Source organism: Eschrichtius robustus, chromosome 21 (genome assembly GCF_028021215.1).
Source record: "Eschrichtius robustus isolate mEscRob2 chromosome 21, mEscRob2.pri, whole genome shotgun sequence".
Taxonomy (NCBI): Eukaryota; Metazoa; Chordata; class Mammalia; order Artiodactyla; family Eschrichtiidae; genus Eschrichtius; species Eschrichtius robustus.
In genome coordinates, this window is record NC_090844.1 from 29010350 (window position 1) to 29036247 (window position 25898).

Below are 25898 nucleotides of genomic sequence, written 5' to 3' on the forward strand. Positions count from 1 at the left end.
TAGCATATTAGTGCTAGAATTTCTAAATGTTCCCAGTTGATACTGATGCTAATGTTCTAGGGACCACATTTTGAGAACCACTGTTATTTTTTAAAAGGGGGCGGGGGGTGAAAAGAAAGTATTTAAACCCAGAAAATTTCTCTGCAGAGTTCTTCATAAGTATGTAACTTTAGCAGATTAATTTATGGGGCAAAACTTTGTGATATTTACATGTTTTATTTTATGCATTTTAAGGATTCCCTACCTTTGTTCAGGCTCTTTCCTTGGCCTGGAATGCCCTTTCTTATGTAACCCAATCGTGATTCTATGCATCTTTCTTAGGACTTCCTCAAGTTCACCTTACCAGGAAATAGTGTTTCTGCATCTCTCTTTGGAATCATCTAAGCTCTGTTTTTATGAGTACATCATGTAATTTACTTGCATCCAAATCTCATTCAGCAAAATATTTTTGATCCTTGACCAGATGTCTGGATCTCTAGACCCCTAAACTGGAAGCTCCTTGAGGACAGAAACTCTCCTATCTATCCCCATTCCTTGCAACGTTAAGCACAATGCCTGAGAGAGAGAGAGTTACCCAATATTATTCCTGGGAATGAATAATAGGCTTGCTCCCCTAACAGGCTGCTTAAGAGACTTTGAAAAATCCAGCTGAATAGGTGGGGAACATTAAGTCAGAGAACATCAGAACAAACTCTTGCTTTAAATGATTTGCCTTTTCCCCCCTGACAGCAGCTCTTATTAAAATAACATTAGCTAAAAATATTTCTATGCCAGAAGTAATTATGATAATGTTTCTCTGCATTTATATAGTTCATTTTGTTCTAAAAATTCATAGTACACAGACCTCAGCTTAGGAGAAAAGAAAAGCACTGAACTGGACTTGAACTTCTCATTCCATCACGGGGCAGCTTTTTCGTCTCCTACCATATCCCTAAGCCCATTAACACTTCTGCTGTCTAAGTCCAGGTTCAAACATTGTTTGACAGCCTCACGGAAACTACTTGGGCATGGATTCAAAAGATAAATTTCAGTTAGTTCTCCACAAAGGATTAAATGTTGTTGTCCCTCACTGGATGCTCTCATCTTTAACAGGTGATTAAGATCCTAATGGGCTCATACAGTTTTGTTTTTGTTTTTGTTTTTTTTTAAATTTCTTTACAATGTTGTGTTAGTTTCTGCTGTGAAACAAAGTGAATCAGCTATGTGTATACATATATCCCCATATCCCTTCCCTCTTGTGTCTTGCTCCAACCCTCCCTATCCCACCCCTCTAGGTGGTCACAAAGCACCGAGCTGATCTCCCAGTGAGATGCAGCTGCTTCCTACTAGCTATCTATTTTACATTTGGTAGTGTATATATGTCCATGCCACTCTCTCGCTTTGTCCCAGCTTACCCTTCCCCATCCCCGTATCCTCAAGTCCATTCTCTAGTAGGTCTGCATCTTTATTCCCCTCTTGCCCCTAGGTTCTTCATGACCATTTTTTTTTTAGATTCCATATATATGTGTTAGCATACGGTATTTGTTTTTCTCTTTCTGACTTATTTCACTCTGTATGACAGACTCTAGGTCCATCCACCTTACTACAAATAACTCAATGTCGTTTCTTTTTATAGCTGACTAATATTCCATTGTATATATGTGCCACATCTTCTTTGTCCATTCATCTGTCGACAGACACTTAGGTTGCTTCCATGTCCTGGCTATTGTAAATAGTGCTGCAATGAACATTGTGATACATGCTTCTTTTTGAATTATGGTTTTCTCAGGCTATATGCCCAGTAATGGGATTGCTGGGTCATATGGTAGTTCTATTTTTAGTTTTTTAAGGAACCTCCATACTGTTCTCCATAGTGGCTGTATCAATTTACATTCCCACCAACAGTGCAAGCCTTTACTCCACACCCTCTCCAGCATTTATTGTTTGTAGATTTTTTGATGATGGCCATTCGGACTGGTGTGAGATGATACCTCATTGTAGTTTTGATTTGCATTTCTCCAATGATTAGTGATGTTGAGCATCATTTCATGTGTTTGTTGGCAATCTGTATATCTTCTTTGCAGAAATGTCTATTTAGGTCTTCTGCCCATTTTTGGATTGGGTGGTTTGTTTTTTTGGTATTGAGCTGCATGGGATGCTTGTAAATTTTGGATATTAATCCTTTGTCAGTTGCTTCCTTTGCAAATATTTTCCCCCATTCTGAGGGTTGTCTTTTCGTCTTGTTTGTGGTTTCCTTTGCTGTGCAAAAGCTTTTAAGTTTCATTAGGTCCCATTTATTTTTATTTTCATTTCTCTAGAAAGTGGGTCAAAAAGGATCTTGCTGTGATTTATGTCATAGAGTGTTCTGCCTATGTTTTTCTCTAAGAGTTTTATAGTGTCTGGCCTTACATTTAAGTCTTTAATCCATTTTGAGTTTATTTTTGTGTATGGTGTTATGGAGTGTTCTAATTTCATTGTTTCACATGTAGCCGTCCAGTTTTCCCAGCACCACTTATTGAAGAGGCTGTCTTTTCTCCATTGTACATTCTTGCCTCCTTTATCAAAGATAAGGTGACCATATATGCGTGGGTTTATGTCTGGGCTTTCTATCCTGTTCCATTGATCTATATTTCTGTTTTTGTGCCAGTACCATACTGTCTTGATTATTGTAGCTTTGTAGTATAGTCCGAAGTCAGGGAGCCTGATTCCTCCAGCTCCGTTTTTCTGTCTCAAGATTGCTTTGGCTATTTGGGGACTTTTGTGTTTCCATACAAATTGTGAAATTTTTTGTTCTAGTTCCATAAAAAATGCCATTGGTAGTTTGATATGGATTGCACTGAGTCTGTAGATTGCTTTGAGTAGTATAGTCATTTTCACAATGTTGATTCTTCCAATCCAAGAACATGGTATATCTCTCCATCTGTTTGTATCAGCTTTAATTTCTTTCATCAGTGTCTGATAGTTTTCTGCATACAGGTCTTTTGTCTCCTTAGGTAGGTTTATTCCTAGGTATTTTATTCTTTTTTTTGCAAGGGTAAATGGGAGTGTTTCCTTAATTAGTGTATAGGAGTGTAAGAGATTTCTGTGCATGAATTTTGTATCCTGCAACTCTACCAAATTCATAGATTAGCTCTGGTAGTTTTCTGGTGGCATCTTTAGGATTCTCTATGTATAGTATCATGTCATCTGCAAACAGTGACAGTTTTACTTCTTCTTTTCTGAATTGGATTCCTTTTATTTCTTTTTCTTCTCTAATTGGTGTGGCTAAAACTTCCAAAACTATGTTAAGTAATAGTGGTGAGAGTGGGCAGCCTTGTCTTGTTCTTGATTTTAGAGGAAATGGTTTCGGTTTTTCACTGTTGAGAATGATGTTGGCTGTGGGTTTGTCATATATGGCCTTTATTATGTTGAGGTAGGTTCCCTCTATGTCTACTTTCTGGAGACTTTTTATCTTATATGGGTGTTGAATTTGTCAAAAGCTTTTTCTGCATCTATTGAGATGATCATATGGTTTTTATCCTTCGATTTGTTAATATGGTGTATCACATTGATTGATTTGCATATACTGAAGAATCCTAGCATTCCTAGGATAAACCCCACTTGATCATGTTGTATGATCCTTTTAATGTGCTGTTGGATTCTGTTTGCTAGTATTTTGGTGAGGATTTCTGCATTTATGTTCATCAGTGATATTGGCCTGTAGTTTTCTTTTTTTGTGACATCTTTGTCTGGTTTTGCTATCAGGGTGTGGTGGCCTCGTAGAATGAGTTTGGGAGAGTTCCTCCCTCTGCTATATTTTGGAAGAGTTTGAGAAGGATAGGTGTTAGCTCTTCTCTAAATGTTTGATAGAATTCGTCTGTGAAGCCATCTGGTCCTGGGCTTTCGTTTGTTGGAAGATTTTTAATCACAGTTTGAATTTCAGTGCTTGTGATTGGTCTGTTTATATTTTCTATTTCTTCCTGGTTCATTCTTGGAAGGTTGTGCTTTTCTAAGAATATGTCCATTTTTTCCAGGTTGTCCATTTTATTGGCATAGAGTTGCTTGTAGTAATCGCTCATGATCCTTTGTATTTCTGCAGTGTCAGTTGTTACTTCTTTTTCATTTCTAATTCTGTTGATTTGAGTCTTCTCCGTTTTTTTCTTGATGAGTCTGGGTAACGGTTTATCAATTTTGTTTATCTTCTCAAAGAACCAGTTTTAAGTTTTATTGATCTCTGCTATCATTTCCTTCATTTCTTTTTCATTTATTTCTGATCTGATCTTTATGATTTCTTTCCTTTTGCTAACTTTGGGGGTTTTTGTTCTTCTTTCTCTAATTGGTTTAGGTGTAAGGTCAGGTTGTTTATTTGAGATTTTTCTGGTTTCTTGCAGTAGGATTGTATTGCTATAAACTTCCCTCTTAGAACTGCTTTAGCTGCATCCCATAAGTTTTGGATTGTCGTGTTTTCATTGTCCTTTGTTTCTATGTATTTTCTGATTTCCTCTTTGATTTCTCCAGTGATCTCTTGGTTATTTAGTAGTGTATTGTTTAGCCTCCATGTGTTTGTATTTTTTACACTTTTTATCCTGTAATTGATATCTAGTCTCATAGCATTGTGGTTGGAAAAGTTACTTGATATAATTTCAGTTTGCTTAAATTTACCAAGGCTTGATTTGTGACCCACGATATGATCTATCCTGGAGAATGTTCCATGAGCACTTGTGAAGAAAGTGTATTCAGTTGTTTTTGGATGGAATGTCCTATAAATATCAATTCCATCTTGTTTAATGTGTCATTTAAAGCTTGTGTTTCTTTATTTATTTTCATTTTGGATGATCTCTCCATTGGTTAAAGTGGGTTGTGAAAGTCCCCTACGATTATTGTGTTACTGTTGATTTCCCTTTTATGGCTGTTAACATTTGCCTTATGTATTGAGGTGCTCCTATGTTGGGTGCATACATATTTACAATTGTTGTATCTTCTTCTTGGTTTGATCCGTTGATCATTATGTAGTGTCCTCCTTTGTCTCTTGTAAGAGTCTTTATTTTAAAGTCATTTTGTCTGATATGAGAATTGCTACTCCAGCTTTCCTTTGATTTCCATTTGCATGGAATATCTTTTTCCATCCCCTCACTTTCAGTCTTTATGCATCCATAGGTCTGAAGTGTGTTTCTTGTAGACAGCATATATACGGGTCTTGTTTTTGCATCCATTCAGCCAGTCTGTGTCTTTTGGTTGGAGAAATTAATCCATTTACATTTAAGGTAATTATCGATATGTATGTTCCAATTACCATTTTCTTAATTGTTTTGGGTTTGTTTTTGTAGGTCTTTTCCTTCTCATGTGTTTCCTATCTAGAGAAGTTCCATTAGCATTTGTTGTAAAGCTGGTTTGGTGATCCTGAATTCTTTTGCTTGTCTGTATAGGTTTTAATTTCTCTGTTGAATCTGAATGAGATCCTTGCTAGGTAGAGTAATCTTGGTTGTAGGTTTTTCCCTTTCATCACTTTAAATATGCCCTGCCACGCCCTTCTGGCTTGCAGAGTTTCTGCTGAGAGATCAGCTGTTAACCTTATGGTGATTCCCTTGTATGTTATTTGTTGCTTTTCCCTTGCTTCTTTTAACTTTTTTTCTTTGTATTTAGTTTTTGATAGTTTGATTAATATGTGTCTTTGTATATTTCTTCTTGGATTTATGCTGTACAGGTCTCTCTCTGCTTCCCAGACTTGATTGTCTATTTCCTTTCCCATGTTAGGGAAGTTTTCAACTATAATCTCTTCAAATATTTTCTCAGACCCTTTCTTTTTCTCTTCTCCTTCTGGGACCCCTATAATTCGAATGTTGGTGAATTTAATATTGTCCCTGAGGTATCTGAGACTGTTCTCAATTCTTTTCATTCTTTTTTCTTTATTCTGCTCTACAGTATTAATTTCCATTATTTTATCTTCCAGGTCACTTATCTGTTCTTCTGCCTCAGTTATTCTGCTATTGATTCCTTCTAGAGAATTTTTAATTGCATTTATTTTGTTGTTCATCATTGTTTGTTTGCTCTTTAGTTCTTCTAGGTCCTTGTTAAACATTTCTTATATATTCTCCATTCTATTTCCAAGATTTTGGATCATCTTTACTATCATTGCTCTGAATTCTTTTTTCTGGTAGACTGCCTATTTCCTCTTCATTTGTTTGGTCTGGTGGGTTTTTACCTTGCTCCTTCATCTGCTGCATATTTCTCTGTCTTCTTGTTTTGTTTAACTTACTGTGTTTGGGGTCTCCTTTCCCAGGCTGCAGGTTCATAGTGTCTGTTGTTTTTGGTGTCTGCCCCCAGTGGGTGAGGTTGGTTCAGTGGTTTGTGTTGGCTTCTTGGTGGAGAGGACTGGTGCCTATGTTCTGGTGAGTGGGGCTGGATCTTGTCTTTCTGGTGGGCAGGGCTGCGTCTGGTGGTGTGTTTTGGGGTGTCTGTGAACTTAGTATGATTTTAGGCAGCCTCTTTGCTAATGGGTGGGGTTGTGTTCCTGTCTTGCTAGTTGTTTGGCATGGGGCATCCAGCACTGGAGTTTGCTGGCTGTTGGGTGGAGCTGCGTCTTAGCGTTGAGACGGAGTTCTCTGGGAGAGCTCTCGCCAATTGATATTTTGTGTGGCCAGGAGGTCTCTGGTGGTGCAGTGTCCTGAACTCAGCTCTCCCATCTCAGCAGCTCAGACCTGACACCAGACCAGAGTGCAAGACCGTGTCAGCCACATGGCTTAGAAGAAAAGGGAGAAAAAAAGAAATAAAGAAAAAAAATTATTAAAATAAATAAAATAATAGTAATAATAATAAAAAAAGAAGAGAGCAACCAAACCAATAAACAAATCCACCAAGTCCACAAGTTGTAAACACTAAACTAATATAAACATAAAAATCAGGAACAAATCAGTTGCAGACAGCAAACCCCAAGTCTGCAGTTGCTCCCAAATTCCACTGCCTCAAGTTTGGGATGACTCGTTGTCTATTCAGGTATTCCACAGATGCAAGGTACATCAAGTTGATTGTGGGGATTTAATCCACTGCTCCTGAGGCTACTGGGAGGAATTTCCCTTTCTCTTCTTTTTCGCATAGCTCCTAGGGTTCAGATTTGGTTTTGACCCCACCTCTGTGTGTAGGTCGCCCTCAGGCATCTGTTCCCGCCCAGACAGGATGGGGTTAAAGCAGCGGCTGATTAGGGGGCTCTTGCTTATTCAGGCCGGGAGGATGGAGGGGTACAGTAGTTATAACTGGAACGCAGGGTGAGCCTGCGGTGGCCAAGGCCGGCGTGACGTTGCAACAGCCTGAGGCTCACCATGTGTTCTCCCGGGGAAGTTGTCCCTGGATCATGGGGCCCTGGCAGTGGCAGGCTGCACAGGCTCCTTGGTGGGGTGTGGATAGTGACCTGTGCTTGCACACGTGATTCTTGGTGGCTGCAGCAGCAGCATTAGCATTTCATGCCCATCTCTGGGGTCCGAGCTGATAACCGTGGCTCGCGCCTGTCTCTGGAGCTCGTTTAGGCGGTGCTCTGACTTCTGTGGGCAGATGGGGAAGGAATCCCCTCTCCTCATGCACCCCAAAACAGTGGTCTCTTGCCTCTTCGGCAGACTTTTTCCTGGACTCCCTCCTGGCTAGCTGTGGCACACTAGCCCCCTTCAGGCTGTGTTCACGCAGCCAACCCCAGTCCTCTCCCTGGGATCTACCGAAGCCCGAGCCTCAGCTTCCAGTCCCCACCCGCCACAGTGGGTGAGCAGACAAGCCTAGCAGGCTGGTGAGTGCTGGTCGGCACCGATCCTCTGTGTGGGAATCTCTCCGCTCTGCCCTCTGCACCTGTGTTGCTGCGCTCTCCTCCGTGGCTCCAAAGCTCCCCACCCCCCGCCCACCCCCCATCTCCGCCAGTGAAGGGGCTTCCTAGTGTGTGGAAACTTTTCCTCCTTCACAGCTCCCGTCCCTATTCTTTTATCTCTGTTTTTTCTTTTTTCTTTTGCCTTACGCAGGTACATGGGGAGTTTCTTGCCTTTTGGGAAATCTGAGGTCTTCTGCCGGCTTTCAGTGGGTATTCTGTAGGAGTTGTTCCACATGTAGATGTATTTGTGGGGAGGAAGGTGATCTCCACGTCTTACTCCTCCACCATCTTGAAGGTCCCCCTCATACAGTTTTTCAGTCCCTTCCAACCAATTATGATACTGAAGAAAAAGCCAAAAAAGAAAAAAAGGGAAAGAAGAGAAAAATGGGAAGCAGGAGGAGAATGCTTGCAGGAATTCTGCAAGCTTTTCTCAAGGTGAAAGGGTCTATTTGTTAGGATGCTTGTCAGGGAGCTCTCACACTTTTCACCTTAGGTGCATTGTACCCAGGAGGACTCTCCATCTTTCTTCCCATCAGTCTTGTTTGCCTGTTTTCAGACACCAGCAGGATGTGTAGTGCACACTGATGCACACCCTCATGCACATGTTGTTGTCTTTCACACTGTGAAATAATAAAGAATATATCTGGTCTCTGTCCATAGTTCCCAGAACAGAGCTTCAAAAACCCTTAGAATTTCCAGAATGATGGGAGTATCTTCGTTATGCTAATGGTGACTCAAAGTGACCTTTAGATGATTTCAGGATGGGAGTTGCTCACCAGAAAGACCAGCCACCTGATTAAAGGATCGGAACTCTGGGACAACCGTACCTCCACGAGGAGGGAGAGCTAAAAATTGAGTTCAACCACAAAGTCAATGATTTAATTAATTGTGACTACATAATGAAACCCCAGTAAAATCTCTGGACACTGAAGCTCAGTGGAGTTTCCTGATTGGTGAACACTCTGATGTGTTGGGAGGGTGACATGCCCTGATTCCATGGGAAGAGGACATAGAAAGTAACAATGCAGATTCCAATTCTAATGTAAGGGGTTTTTTCCACACCAAGCAATTCTGCTACACCAGCTGTGTGTCCTTCAGCTCAACTCAGTTCTGACTCATCTATCCAAAGATAACATCAGATTCGACAGGTTAAGCATTCAGTCCCACAAGACTTCCCTCCACTTCCTATGCCAATTGAAAGCAAATCCAGATTGTTACAGGTGCTTCTGACCAACTGACTATAAAGCACAGGATCCCATGACTCCCTCCTCCAGTTTGATTAATTTGCTAGAGCAGCTCACAGAACTCAGGAAAACATTTAATTTACTAGATCACCAGTTTCTTAAAAAATAATATAACTTGGGAGCAGCCAGATGGAAGAGTTACATAGGGCAAGGTATGTGGGAAGGGACACAGAGCTTCTATGCCCTCTCTAAGAACACCACTCTCCCCAAATCTCCACACGTTCACCAATCCAGAAGATCTCCAAACCTCATCCTTTTTGTTTTATGGTGATTTTATTACATTGTCAAGCTTGATGAAATTATTGACCTTTGGTGATTGCTTCAACCTCCAGCCCCTCTCCCCTCCCCAGAGGTTGGGCCGGGACTGAAAGTTCCTACCACCTTATCACATGGTTGGGTCTCCGGGCAACCAGCCCCCATCCTTAGGTCCTTTCCAAAAGTCACCTCATTAATATAACAAAAGCCACCTTTATTGCTCTCATCACAGAAATTCCAATGGTTTTAGGAGCTCTGTGTCAGAAGCAGGATGAAGACCAAATATATATTTCTCATTATAAATCACAACATCACAAAAGGTCTGTGTCCTGGATGCTCCCAGACCTTACCCTATGTGTATCCTTTATAATAAAACTGTAATAGTATAGTGCTTTTAATAAGTGCCGTGAGTCATTCTCGGAAAATATCAAACCTGAGGTGGTTGTAAGAACCCTTGAGTTTATAGCCAGTTGGTCAGAAGTGCTAGTGGCCTGGGAGCTCCACCTGTGGTTAGCATCTGAAGTGAGGACAGTCTTATGGAGGACAGAGCTCTCAACTTGAGCTCTGGTGATTGAGTGTCACCAACCTCTTGAGTGATTGGTGTCAGAAGTGGGCTGTGACACTTCACTTGGGGTTGAAAGGGAACAGTGATACAGATAGATCAGGCTAACTTCTTCCTCAAGCTCCCTCTCATCTCTGCAGCCAAGGACAGGGCTGTTGCCACAGCATTCTTAGAGGAACGATGCCCAGGGGGTCATGCCCATTCATTCAGTGATGCACAGCCCAGAATAGCTAGGAGTTGAATGAAATCAGGATAAAGTCCTGCTTGCTATAAATCACACTGTCCATAAATCATCAGACAATTCTTGGAGAGCCTCTCTCCTGCTCATTTTGTTGTAAATACAGATTCTGGAGACCCAAACATGAAACGCTGAATAGTAATGAGGGAACAGAGAAATAAGCAGAAATTAGCATTTTAAACAAGCTTTTGAGTTGATTCTTACATGCCCTAAAATTTGAAAAACTTCTCTGTGTATCTGAGAGTCTCAACAAGGCTGCCAGGTAAAAATAGTCCCCTTACTTCCTCACGATACTGAGCCCTTGGACCATGTGATAGTTTTTTTTTCTCTCTTTGGTCTGGATCTTGGTTTTTAAATTAGAAATATTAGCAAAGGAAACTTACTTTCAATTGTCCAAAATAAAACATTTATCTGACTATAGGACAGTTTTCTATTCAACAGCAGCCTATATTTAGTGAAGTTTGGGGCTTTGGGTTGAGTCTGTCTTGGGTGTTTCAGGTTGTAAGTATCCTTGCACACACAGGGTTGGGCTGAGGAGCCAAATGGGTAACAATTTAAGCTGCAACCTCAAAGAACCATAAGATGTATACTTCAAAGAACCTTAAGTCACAAGGTAGAATACATGCATATCTGTATAGCTTCAGTTTAAAGCTTTGATTTTTCGAAATTTCATATTCAGGGAAAGAGTGGTGTGGAAATGAAGTGACTAGTCATTTATGAAAAATATCTTAAAACTGCAAAATTTGATGGGGGTGGGGGGGGGGTACTGGAAAAGAATATCAGGCAAGGGAAGAGATAAGAAGAGGCTGGAAGAATAGGACAAGAAAAGGAGAGTAAATTCTGGCATTTTCACAGATGTGTCCAGGGCTAGCCTGGATATGGGACATAGATCCAGATGACTTGGTAAAAGTAGATGTGAAGAAAGGGTCTAAGAGAGAAGATTACGAGAAGAACTACTAAAGTAAACAATCACATGGACACCCCGGCCCTGCGGGACTCCTCAATAAGGAGGGAAAGGTCAAGAGTTCAGCTCAACGTGAGGTTAGGAGCTGGGGGATCTATCTTAGAGATTCAGGTCTACAACGTGCTTAAGAAGAGAAATAGGCGACCCAAAATGCTCTATATTTGATTTAAAAAGCACTCACTTTTGTAAAGGTCATACTTTAGTTTGGTTAAGGTAAGCATGGGATCTAAAACAAAGCCCATTCAGAGTTTTTAATTTAAAAACTATTAAATTGAGCAAAATAATTATGATTACAAAGTTACACAACAGAATATGTGTGCCCAATATCCTGACTTACAGTACTGTCCTTGTAAAATGTCTATGATTTTTATAGAATATATATAGAGAGAAATATAGAGAGAGAGGGAATATATATACGTTTAGCATTCTAAGTAGTGTTGCTTAAGGTAGAGATACTGAGCAGGTGATGTGATGCAGAACCCCAGGATGACACATACTGCCTTCTAAAACTTTCTGGTATAGCTCCAAGTGGCTTTTCCACAGTTCTTCCTACACCGGACAACTTCACAAATACTGTAATAATTAGAGAGGCTGATGTTATTCGTTTGAGATTGGACAAAATAAAGCTCTCTACCAAAGATATGAAAGATGATGTTTAACATAACTTGGGTATTTGGAAGGAGGGGACTCTAGAGCAAAACCAAATTGTTAAAGAAGATAAAGCTAGTACCTAAAATATTTGTAACACCTATATCTGTTCTCTTATTCCTAATTATCAATACTGTTGGGCTGACACACCTATGTTGATCCCAGTTCTACCCAGAGTTTCCCATCGCCAGTATCCCCACACCATGCTAACTCACTGTAATTATATATACCACTGTCTCCAGGGCATAAGAAAAACACCAATGTGGAGGAAAGAGCATGAGCTTAGAATAAATCAAATCTCAAAATATGAGAGTTGCTATAGTCTTGAAACCAAAAATCTGAGAAAGGCAATATTCAAAAGGAAATTTACAAGCCAATTTCATTCCATGAACAGAGACGCAAAAATCCTAAGGCAAACATTGGCAGGTTATATTTATCCCAAGAATGCAAGGTCATTTACCATTCAAAAGCCAATTAATAATAATATGATATAAAATAATAATCAAATATTATTACTAATATCAGGTTAGAGCAGAAAAATCATATGGCCTTCAATAGGTACAATGTATTGGATAAATCCAACATCTGTTAGTAACAAGACAATGAAATACAGCATCCTTGCCAGTGTAGCAGATGCTGTTGGTGCCCATGTTCCCTTGCACACCCTTCAGCACACTCAGCCAGACTTCCACCTGCCAGCATCTGCCTAAGAGCTTTTTCGTGCCTTGTAGCCCATAAGGCAGGCCAGAAGCGCCAGAGAATCAGCCCCGTACTCCCTCCCCGGCAGCCCTCAGCCAAGGGCTCCCAGCTCTCTCATCTCTCCCTTTGAAAAGCTCAAAGGAGTATGCTTTACACTGACTCCCAGAAGTAACTGGCTTTATAAAGCATCTTTTATTGGTTTCCTTCTCTTCCTTAATTCATTAAGCACTCTGTTTATGGTGTTTCCTGAGATCACCTCCCAAATAGATGATTGCATTTAAATCGTTTTTTTCAGTCTCTTTCTGTGGCAAACAAACCAAGACAGCAAGCTAGAGCTGGAATGATATTTTAACTTGATAAACAAAACAAGACAAAAAAGAACAAAAAACACCCTGAAAAAGAAAACAGAAAACAAACAAAAAACAAAGCACACATCCAACTCAATGGTGAAATGTTGAACTTATCCCCTGTACCATCCAAAGCGAGTTAAATGGAACCTTGTATTACACCTTCAGCTTAGCATCTTATGAAAGGTCCTAGTTAAGTGCAGCAAGGCAAAAGAAAGTAAAAGGTATAAGAATTGTAATAAATTGAAAGGAAGAAAACCTGTCATTATTTGAAGATAACACGGTTGTGGAAAAAAGGAAATTATTTGAATTGTTGAAAGGTCAGTATATAAAAAAATCGATTGTAACGGCAGTGCTCAGAAAAAAAAAAAAAGTCCACAGTGATAGTGTACCCGAAAGGGAACACAGGAGCCAACTGAAAGAGCTCCCAATGGGCAAAGATGAAACAATTTTAGCAACAATATAAAGTAGTGCCAGATTATAGCACAAAGTTTAAATTAAATATTCATGAGTCCATGCTGAGATAAATAAATGATTTGAATAAATAAATGTGGGAGAAGAGACAGTCTCATGTGCAGAAGAATTCCAATTAATTTGCGTAGATACCTGGCCGTCAAGAAGGTGGACCATGACTCACTCCCCACTCCTTAGGCAGGTGCTGGGAGTAGTAACTTCTTTCTAAATGTTACACTATGGTAAGGGGGTGCTAGAGAAGAACTCTAGCACAGAGTTTCACAGTGGTGAAATCTGACAAGCACTACCTCAGTCAGGCCACCAAGGTCAGCTTCCGTACTATGTATTCTTAAATTGAAATACAGTTAACTTACAATATTATGTTAGTTTCAGGTGTATAGCATAGTGATTCAATATTTTTATAGATTACATACCCACACTATGTACCCTTGATAAAGTGGAACAAAAATGACATATCACTTCTGTGGTCTTCCTCCCAAAAACCCATAATCCTGAGAAAAATAACAGAAAAATCCCAATAAAGGGCTCTACAAAATACCTAACCAGTGCTGTTCAAAATTGTCCAGGTCATCAAATCAAGCAAACTCTTAAAAACTCTCAGAGCCAATTGGAGCCTAAGGAGAGGTAATACCTAAATGTAATGTGATGTCCTGTTGAGATCCTGGAGCAAAGGACATTAGGTTAAAAAAAAAAAAACAAAACTAAGGAAATTTGAATAAAGCATGTACTTCAGTTAACAGTAGTATGTCAATATAGGTTCAATATATACAACAAATGCATTATACTAATATAAGAATTTAATAATAGGGGAAACTGGGTGCAGTATTTATGGGAACTTTTTGTACTATCTTCCAAATTTTTCTGTGAATCTAAAAGTCTTCTAAAAAATTACGCTTATTTTAAAAAGGATTAAAAAAACAGTTGCAATTTGATACATGCTCAAAAACATTTATAAAAGGTAATTATTAAAAGATAGCTTTCATATTGGCTTCAAATAAACAGAAAGTAAAGTACCAAGGAATTAATCAAGCAATTCATGTACAAAATTTGTATGGAGAAAATTATATTGAAGAAAATGTTTTCAAAGACTTAAAGAAATAGAAACTACATCACAGACACAGTCTGAAATTAATAAGAAAAAGACAATATCCTAAGGATGTAAATTCTCACCAAATTGCTCTAGTGATGTGATTCAACTCTAGTCAAAATACCAACAGACTTTGGGGAACGTAACAAGCTTATTTTAAAATTTATGGGGAAGATCAAAGGTACAAGAATAGTGAGACATTGCTTAAAAAGTGCAAAGTAATTGGATGTCCCTTACCTGATATCAAGTATTACCATAAACTGAAAAAATTAAGACAATATAGTACTGTCACAAAAATGGACAAATTGGAAAAGCAGAAGAGAGACCCCAGAGACACATCCACACGTATGGGAACTAGGTTTATAATGCCTTAAGCAAATATCAGCTCTAGCTGGGTTAAATATTAAGTGCAAAAGGCAAAACTATAAACCTTTGAGCAAAATCTTTTCATCGCTTTGAATTAAGGCAGATTGCCTTTGTGTACAAAGAATAAAAGGAAAGATTGATGAATATGAATGTATTAAAATTAAGGAGTTCCATTCATCAAAAGTTCACGTAAGTAAGTGAAATCACTTTGTAGGCTGAAAGAAGTTATTTGCAATGGATTACATTTGTAACACGTAATGTCCAAAAGGTATAAAGAGACCCACAAACCGATAAGAAAAAGGCAAATTACCCAATAGAAAAAGAGGACAAAAATAAAAAACGGATAGGTACTTCACAGAAAAAGAAAAAGCACATAAAATACATAACAATATGCTCAACCTTATCAATAATGAAAGAAATTCAAATGAAAGCCACAATAAGGTACCCTTTCAAACCAAGCGTATTAGTAAAGCCTAAGTGTAACAATATGTTGGTGAGGATGTAGGGGAAGGGAAACGATTTTGCCGTGTTATTCAGAATAAGTTGCAGTAGAAACTGCTCCATCAGTTTGAGAAGACAATGTGGTTTCATCTCACCGACCAAAAGTGTGTAGAGCTTATGCGTTTGTGACCCTCTCAGATACACCCTGAGAGATGTGTATCACATGTTCTTGGCCAGCACTCTTTGTAATAGAGGAAGGAAGGGAGGGAGGGAGGGAGGAAGAGAGGGAGGGAGGGAGGAAGGGAGGGAGGGAGGGAGGAAGAGAGGGCGGGAGGGAGGGAGGGAGGAAGAGAGGGAGGGAGGGAGGAAGGGAGGGAGGGAGGGAGGAAGGGAGGGAGGGAGGGAGGGAGGGAGGAAGAGAGGGAGGGAGGGAGGAAGAGAGGGAGGGAGGGAGGAAGGGAGGGAGGGAGGGAGGGAGGGAGGGAGGAAGAGAGGGAGGGAGGGAGGAAGAGAGGGAGGGAGGGAGGGAGGAAGAGAGGGAGGGAGGGAGGGAGGGAGGGAGGAAGAGAGGGAGGGAGGGAGGAAGAGAGGGAGGGAGGGAGGAAGGGAGGGAGGGAGGGAGGGAGGAAGAGAGGGAGGGAGGGGAAAACACACGCAAATATTCACCAAGAGTAGAAAGGATATTTATCCCTCCCCCTCCCCTTTCCCCTTTGGTAACCATAAGATTGTTTGCTATGTCTGTGAGTCTGTTTCTGTTTTGTAAATAAGTTGACTCGTATCATTTTTTAAGATAACACACGTAAGTGATATCATATAATATTTGTCTTTCTCTGTCTGACTTCACTTAGTACGATAATCTCTAGGTCCATCCATGTTGCCGCAAATGGCATTATTTCATTCTTTTTTTATAGCTGAGTAATATTCCATTGTAAATCAACTGTAGTTAAATTTTAAAAAGGAGAATGGATAAGCGAAACATGGCAGAGTTTTAATATGGGATTTTATACAACAGTGAAAAGAAATTAAACACAGCTTTATTCAGTGTTACAGATGAACCTCAGGAACAGTGTCAAGCAAAGAGAGCAGGTAAGATAAAAACACATACAGTTTGATTCAGTTGACTTAAAGGTCAAAAACGTGTATATAAATAATGAATTATGACTATTAACAAATATGAAACCATAAAAAAACCCTCTGAGATAGAAAGGAAAGGATGGGATGAGACGGCACTCAGGGAAGTTTAAAGTTTAAGGTAATGTATTATTTATAAATTTGGGTCATGAATATTCGGGTGCTAACTTACATGGTTGTTCTGTATTCCTTACAGATGTATCTAAAACATTCCTTTGTGTTTAAACACGTCTAAAAATTTTTTAAAGAAATTTAAACATAGATGGCACAGCTCGAACTTCAGAGCCGTAGGGCCTTGGGCTCTATTTCCAAATGTCTCATTCACTAGCTGAAACTCTGAGCAGTTCACTTAACCAGTCTAAGCCTCAGATCTTCATCCTTAAATACAGCAGTAATAAAAATCGTCACTTTACAGCACAACTTTTGTGGAAAGGACATAAAATCAGCATATGAAATCACCTTGCATGGTGCCTACTGCCTACTAGACATCCAATAGGTGGTAGGTTGTGTTAACTGAAAAAAACAAGTGCACAACATGAGAGTTGTGAATTAAGTTTTACTTGGGGCAAAATGAGGACTATAGCCCGGGAGACAGCCCATCAGATAACTCTGAGGAACTGCTCAAGGTCAGTATATACATGATTTAGGTGAAGGGGGTCCATGCAATCAAGCCCACATTTTTGTAGAAGGTTGCTGCTAGTCACAAGGAGCAGATGTCTCTGTTAATGATTCCGTTAATGTGCTTTTCTAGATATGAGAAGATGCAAGAAATCGGGCTCATAAAATCTTCTCCTGAAAATATCTCTCTATCTGAAGGCCTGTTCTGCTGGTTTTTCCCAGAGCACAGAGTGCCTCATTCTTGATCTCCGCCCTGGACTCCTTTCAGGGTGTGCTGAAGGTCAGCGACTTCAGTGGCCAGTGACTTCATTCTTGTAGAACCAGATGGTGAGTGACAATTTTTACTTGGCAGTTGTCTTCTTTGCTTACCCATTCGTTCATTCATTTTTAATTCATTTAAGTATTAAAGAATGAAAATCAAGTTAATCAACTAGTGACGGTCACTTAATTTAGAAAGATAAACCACCGTCTTCCCCTCAGGTAAATAGTGTAGTTTATTCAGGTTCTGGAGACAGTACCTCTAATACTCCTATCTCAATAACAACTTTAGTAGGAAAGCAGGGTCAGGGATTAGGAAGAGAGATTTGGTGCCTAGTCCTTTTTGGTAAAACTAAAGCTACACCTAAACACACCTTGGAAAAAACCATCACAGCGACATGGAAAAAACAGATGCTTTGCCATCAACCACACTTGGGCTCACTCCCCAGCTCAGCCTGTTGCTTAAATATAACCCTGGGCAAGTGATTAAAATAGCTCCATGCTTCATTTCTTCATGTAAAATGTGGGGATAATATTTCTTTCATTGCAGGTTTGTGGTAAGAAGTGGAGGCAATGTATGCACAGTGACCAGTGGCGTACTCGACACATAGGAGCTCAACAGGGGTGGGTGTTGGTGGTTCTTCTCCCCATACAGTGATACAGTTAGTAGATTTTTAAATAACTTATAAACATTTCATTATCCTATAGTATTTAAATCTTGTATATGTGTTTTAAATTATAGTGTAGAAGCACAGTAGTGTGTAGTGGGGTGATTAGAAGCACAGACACTGGTGTCAGATGGCCCAAGCTTAAAATTTGACTCTACCAATTACTGGCTATGTTACTTTGGGGAAGATCCTTAAATTCTCTGTGTTTCTTCATTGATCAAGTAGAAATAAATAAATGAGATAATTCATATGAAATGCTTAGCACCTATATACATCGTTCAATAAATGTTACTTATATTATTATTAATAATATTGCCATTAGTAACATTATTTGGTTGCTTTTAAGAAATTCCCCTTCTGTGAAACTGCAAAAAGTACTGCTGGGTGTTGATTTTATTTTTATTTTAACTAAAGTGAATTCATGATCCTTTTTAGTTTGCAGACCTTCTTAACACCTTTGTCCAAGAAGAAACCCTTAAAGCAATCACCAAAACCAGAGTTTCAGAAGTCTGACCTATAAAAACAAGCGAAGAATTTAAGGACCTTGGGTCCTACTGGGACTTGATTTTGGTTCCATCATGGGCAAATTCCTTCTTGCCAATGCTTTAATTTGCACATCAGTATGTGGAAATAATTCTTTTGCCTCATTTCTCCTATAGGAATTCTAAGGAGTCTTTTTCCCTTCGTCTTGGTTGAAACAAGCTTACAGAGTGACTGCATGTTCAGAACTTTGTGATAAAGGGTCAGACCATGTCAGTCTGTGACCACCAAAAGCTGCTTGGTAACAAAAGTAGAAGACCCCTGGTCACCTTAAATAATCTACTTCACAAATAACCTTAGGATAGGACCAGGCTGTTGCTCAAACTCTGTGTGAATGCACCATCACCTCAATGCAAATTGGTTTCTAAGATTACCATATTTAGTTCCCAGAAACTTTTCTCTGAAGCACAACTATGCAATTTATTTCAAAAAGTTGCCTTTTAAACAAAAACAAGAAAGAAAAAGCCCAAACTCTCTTAAACTAATCTTAACCAGCAATTCAGGATTGTGAAATTGCCGTTCAGACACCCATAACCTCCAGCAGAGGAGACAGAGAGAACTCCAGGAGGTCCCATTTTGACTACCCGGGAGCACGAGGGGATGCTCTGTTGCTATGACTACGGAGGCCAGAACTCAGCCCGCTGCCCCGGGGACCGAAGTTCACCATTCTCCCTCCATGCGTGCCTTTTCCTAACAGCCTGCACAAAGACCAGTGGCCACCGTTGCTACTTCTAAGCATCTGTCTATTTCCACCCCACATTTGAACAAATAACTTTGTTTTCCTTTCTCCTTTATTATTTTGTTCTTTTTTCTTTTCTTTTCAGTGATGTAGAGAGTTGAGATTTTTTTTTCTCCTTTTCTCACACAATTCCTCCTCCACAGATAACAAGTCCAAATCCCTAGCTGCTCTAATTATTAGCATATTCCTGGAGAAAATTGCTACAGTCTACATTAAAGGACTCCCTGCAGAAATTTGCACAGTAGGTATCCAATTTCTCTTTAAATAAAAGGCACTCAGAACAGTGAGGGGTTTAAAACAAGAGAAGAAATGGGGAACAAACAGAGCTTTAAGGAACAGCAGGGAGATCTGCAGTGGTCAAGAGCAGAGTCAGGCTGAATTATTTGGATAATTAGTCTTAGTTAGCAAATTGGGAAAAACTACAATGCCACCATAAGATATTACAATGTGCCCACAGACTGGCGGTACTAAGGATCAGGTCTGACCCAGTTCCAAAAGGTTTGGCTTTCCATTCTGAATATTCTATAGTAGAAAATAGATTCTAATCCTGTGAGCTCTCTTCAAAATGTTTCCAAAGCTTATTAACGTATGCATTTAGTCCAGGTGATCCTGATATCATTGTGACCCTCTCAGCATAAGAGGAGACTCTTTAAGGACCTCTCTGATGATCAGGAAACTTTCAAGATGAAAGCAAGGAAACAAAATGGGAATGGAAGACGTAATTGTGATATTCCTTCCTCAACATGATGGAAAACATGAAAGCTGGTTTACTTTTTTATGTCCCAGAAACCCTCTCAAGGAACTTAACAGGCATCAATAAAAGGAACTTAAATCTAAATTTATATTTAAAAAGACCAACAATGGTCTTGAAGAAAGCCCCTACCCTTGATATTCATCTGGGAAAGGCCATTCCTTATTTCCTAGATATCTAAGCACCTGTGTAAAAGTCCCTTGTGAAGGACAGTGGAATGCATTCCATGGATGGTTCCGAAGAACAGTTCTGAGTTGATAGAATGTTGCTGCTTCTTCAAGAAATATACACAGACGCCTGAGGTGAAGAGGACGGTAGAAAAGAAAAATTAATAAGGCTAATTCTAAGGATCAGGGTAGTTCAGTTTTCTGAGAAGCAAATTCATTCTTTTCAAAAGGGATTTAAAAGTCTTTTCATTGTATATGCAGTGCCAGACTTGCCATGTTTCACGCATACACGTGTATCCTTGTGTGCGTGTACATAGCAATGACCTTGGGGAGGAAGCAACGTGGACTCATTATTGTCACCTGAAAGTTGGCCTCAGAGCTATCTCAGGGCTTTGCTGCTTTGAAATTGTTACTACCACTTAATTATAATAAGAAAAATTACGTAAAGCATGGGGATCCAGTAGAAAGGTATGCAGCATGTTCTTTCAGTGTTACATGGAGGCACTGTTTGTTTAAAAGGCACACCCAAGGGTCACTCATTCTAGGGAAATATACTTGGTTTGACTCATTGTTTATTATTGAATAAAAATTTAATAAAATGTATGCTAACTTACAGATTTTGGTCCAGTAGAAATGCAAATAATTTCTGTCAGTTAGAAAAGATAACTCCTATGTATGGGACATCAGTCATTTAATTTATCATTCTTGCTCTATCATTGCTTCAAAATGCCTGTAAAAATCCAAATCCTCAAAATGCTCTTTGAACCAGCCTTTACCTCATTACCGGTTTCCTTGTTAGTGAATAAGTTGAATAAAGTCCTTGAAATAGGTCTATATTATATTTATATTAGAGTCATACTTCTTCTAAAGTTTTAGAAATTATGCTTTGAATTTTAAAAGCCACTGATGTCCTGAATCCCAGTCATAGGAAGGTGAGGACAAACCAGGTAAATTCCTGAATTTACAAGTATTCAATTACCTGTAAATTCTAAAAATACCTGTGGCTAAAAATACCTGTGGTGATCTTGTTGGATAGACTTCTCTTTTCTTCTCCCTTTAAAAAAAACGCACACTTTCATGAATCATTTTTCTGCCTCATTCAAAAAGAGAAATGTCACGTCCTGGGCCTACTTGCTTCTCTCACCCAAAGACACCAACAAAACTGAAGTAAAGAACATCTGGGCTTATTAAAGGAAGAGATGGAGGAATTGACCTTGGTGGGATAAGCAGTCTGTGAATATAAAATTCTCTGAATCCCAGAACAAAGCCAAATTCTAAAAATATAAAATAGCCATAGCAATCCAAAGTAAATTGGAAAAAAAAGAGTAAGTAAGTTGGTCCATCATTCTAATTGGAAAGGCTGGTTTGTGTGTGTGTGTGTGTGTGTGTGTTCTTCTGGATACCTAAAGGACATTAGAGGTAGAATGTGCTGATCAGAAAAATGTCAAAGAGAACAGGAAGATGACAGGCTATTCTTAGAGTCTTTTCTGAGGGCAACTCTGTTTGAATGTCTAAGAATGTTAAGGTAAATGCAATAGTCATTCAAGAGGAAGGATACCTAAGTATGGTTGGCATGTGACTTCTCTGGCTGTCAAAATCTGGCAATGTTAGAAAGCACTTTCCTCTCCAACAAAACGACACAGAGAAGAAAACTAAACATCTTAACTGACAATGAATATTTTTTTCTGTGTGGAACTCATTTCAGCTATGACCAAAAATCTAAACAACCATTTTCCTGGTTCCTAACGATAGTGAGATATTATCTCATAGAAGAACATTTTGGGGAGTCATCAATGAAGATTTTTTGGTAGCTCTTGCCTCTGATGGCCCATTAGGATTATTTACGGGACTTAAAAATAAAAACCCTCATTACTTAAGCCTCACTGCAGACTCTTCACAGACTCTTCCCAGGTAGGGACTGCCTAAACTTCTCTACTGTTTAACTTTCTTGGGCAATTCTTATACACAGCTAGGATTTAAAAATCTCTGAATTAACTGCTAAGCTATTAAATGGCCATTCAAATTTATATTTGTTGAATTAGTTTATTTTTTAAATTAAGATATAATTTGTAAACTTGGGAAATAAATTTATCCTATTGTTTATCAATGTGCCCCTTATCATGTACCCTCTCCCTCAGCAGAGAAATATGGCAGTAACATCTTTTTAAAGCAGAAAAATGCCTTTGTGACACATACAGTGGTGAGGGGATTTCCTTCGCCTTTTCCAAAAATAATGAGCTTTCTGGCTGGGCAACTGGATTGGGCACTCTGCAAGTGACCTCTGAAGCCCTGAGTGATCATTCAGGAAGAGAGTGTGAGATTTTCACTGAGATGATATCTTCCAGGAGGGCTTGCACATTTCTTCATCCCTAGTGTCTAGAAAAGTTCCTGGCATTTAAAAGGTGGCTAATTAATGCTGGTCAAATAGATGAACATGTGAATAAATAAGTGATGAATTTGAATGAACTACTATATATTCTCTGCTAATTTGTCACATTCTTTTCCATTATAGGTTATTACAAGATAGTGAATATAGTTCCCTGTACTATATACTATACAGTAGGTCCTTGTTTATCTATTTTATATACAGTAGTTTGTATCTGTTAATCCCAAACTCCTAATTTATCCTTCTCCCATCCCCCCATTCCCCTTTGGTAACCATAAGTTTGTTTTCTATGTCTGTGGGTCTATTTCTGTTTTGTATATAAGTTCATTTGTGTCATTTTTTTAGATTCCATATATAAGTGATATCATACGGTATTTGTTTTTCTCAGACTTACTTCACTTGATATGATAATCTCTAGGTCCATCCATGTTGCTGCAAATGGCATTATTTCATTCTTTTTTATGGCTGAGTAATACTCCATTGTATATATGTACCACATCTTCTTTATCCATTAAACTGTTAATGGCCATTTAAGTTGCTTCCATGTCTTGGCTATTCTACATAGTGCTCCTGTGAACATTGGGGTGCATGTATCTTTTCAAATTATGGTTTTCTCTGGATATGTGACCAGGAGTGGGATTGCAGGATCATATGGTAGTTCTATTTTTAATTTTTTAAGGAACCTCCATACTATTCTCCACAGTGGCTGCACCAATTTACATTCCCACCAATAGTGTAGGAGGATTCCCTTTTCTCCAAACCCTCTCCAACATTTATTTAATTTGAATGCATTGTTATTCTGATTCTTTCACTTCATTAGACTGTCTCCTCTCTGGGCTCAGACCAAATGTTTTTCACTCAGTAAGGAAGAGAAAGGCTAGTATTTTTCTGAGAAATGAGATATTATATCCTCAAACTCATCCCTCAGGTTGCCCTACATTCCAAAGTCTATTTACCCATTTCCACATTCTGTTGTTGTTGTTTATCCTATGTTCCTAGTGATTCTGCAAAGACAAGAAGAACTCTGAAGGAAATTGAGTTGACTCTAAATAGGAAAAAAATGGTAAGTTCCCACTGTGGTGCACCTTATAAATCCAAGCGAGGAGGGAAACACAGGGCACATAATTAATGATTAGAAGGCTCTCGTCATTCCGGAGACTGGAGATTCTAGACGAGAGAAATGAGACTTTTGAGATTCTAGAATTCATTAGCAACTAGAGGAGGAAAAAAATCCCCAGGGCCAGCAGGTTACAAGTGAATTAGGAGAAGTGCCTGGGGACTTTGAGGTACTTTCAGACTCTTTGTTGCAACTATAAAAGTCTCCATGTCAGCAAGCTCTGGGGAAACAGAACAAATTCTCCAGGTTGCTTAGAACAGGCAAGCTCTGTGCCTCTGGCACTCAGGGCTCCTCTGCCCTTGCCAGTATCAGGTGCCTTGGGACTTTTGTCCATTTGCTCTCAAAGAAAACTTTTTCTTGGATAAAATAGATGCAGTTGGCTGGAGCAGTAAAAACACAGAACTCAATTTAGATGAGCAAGCAGATAACAGTGAACAAAGGGAGAAGGGATGGAAGAAAGCAAAGGTAAACATTCTTTTGGGTCAAGAGAGAGTCTTCAAAGGATTCAGAAACTTCTACACTTGAGTGACCTGGTGTTTCCTGCGACTGAAATCTACAAGTACCATTGCTTCCTTCTCTACAAACTTTCTCTGATTTTGTGCAACAGGCTATTAGCATGGGTGTTTCATTTGAGATTCTTTGGTGAAAGTATCAGGTATCAAAGTGAATTGTGAGACAGGCCGCAGGGTAGAACTGGAAAATTGTGGATGGCAGAGGACAGCTCCATGATTGCAGTTCTTTACCAACATGCAGGTATAGCAAGGGTCAGCAGAAGAGAGGCTTGGGGAGAAGGGTATTTGGAGACAGATGGTGGTTTATTGTTACCCACTTAACCTCCATCTCGAGGGCTAGGAAGGTCCCTCCCCTACACTTCAATCAGTGGAGAAGGTCTTTGACCCAAACCTCTCAGAGAGCTTGGTATGAGTCTTCGCAGTCAATGAAGCCTGGCTACTGCCAGCAAGATCTAAAAGGCTAGCCCTGGCTCTTGTCCCAACCCTCCATTCCAGCTCTAGTGGAAAAGAGCAGCTGGTGAGTGTGAGAGGAGGTGAGTGAGAAAGAGAGAAAATTCTATCCTTACCTCCCTGTCCTGGCTACAGACTTTCTGCCTGAAACAGATCCTAGGTGGAGGAGGAGGGTAGAAGTCCTATCTTTGGATGGGTTGAATTGCCATTTTTCCCTGGGAATGAAAAGCCTAATTTCCAAAACAACCAAAATAAGCTTTTGCACTGAGTGACCCTGTAATTTGACAATGTGAATGTCAGACTTCGTATTTTCTGAGCAACACCAAAAATGTATGGCATTACACGCCTCTGTGGGAGGCTAAATTCAAATGGATATTGAAGGACTAATTAAACTTACTTTGTGATTTCATCCTCTGAGTAAGGTTTGCTCAATGTGTGTTTCTAAATACTTGTCCTGCCTAAGAATCTGAGCTGTTTATGGAGGTGGATTCTGGGGGTAGGGGTTGGGGGTGAAATCAGGCAGAGACAAATTCAAGATAGCTGAAGGTCTAATATGATAATCTTTACAAGTTTGAGCTGTGTCCTGGATTTATAGACAGTTCTATTATTAAGTAACCTGAGGCCCCCCCCCCAGGATTTCTAAGGAATACTATTATGATAAAAACTCAAATTTCAATTGATCTAGTTCTCACCACCCATATAATATCAAAACTCCTACAAAAATCCCTCACATCTAGAATTTCTGAGAACCCCATTTTTTTGGCTCTGCCCTTCTTGGTTGACTTTGGTTGCTCAAGAAGCCATCTGAGTTTGGCTTCTCACAGATGGTATTGCCATGGTCCTCCAAAATGCCACAGCCCCTGCACCTGGTAATCCTGAGTATTCAGTGAGGCTAGAAAATACGTATGTCTGGGGGAGAACAGGGAGATGAACTGGGGAAGCAAGTAGAAGTTAATCCTAAAAGACTTAAGACGTTAAATTTTTTCAACTGTCTCTTGAAAAGATGGAAATGACACACTGGCTACACAGAAATGTGTACTGGAGTAGAAAGAGAAAGGATTTCAGCCCTGTCTGAGGATAGATCCCCTTATATTCAAGTTCTCCAAAATAAAGGATTGTTTCCAAAGCCAAAAGTTTGAATCTGGAATTCTCTGAGTCTCCTTTCCAGAGTAGACGTGCCTTGGAGGTCATCTAGTTCAGTCCTTTCACCCATCAGGAAACTGAAATCCAATAAGATGAAGTGGCCAATTCAAAGTCTAGTTAGTGGCAGGAGAGAAACCAAATCCTTGTTTCTTTAATGTCCGGTCCGGTGTTGGCCTTTCCACAACATTATATTTCTTCTCAAGTTTAGAAATCACAAGAAGATAAATTTTGGCCCAAACATTTCTACTAGAGCAGGTTAGAATTTTAATATACCAGTAAAAAATAAAGA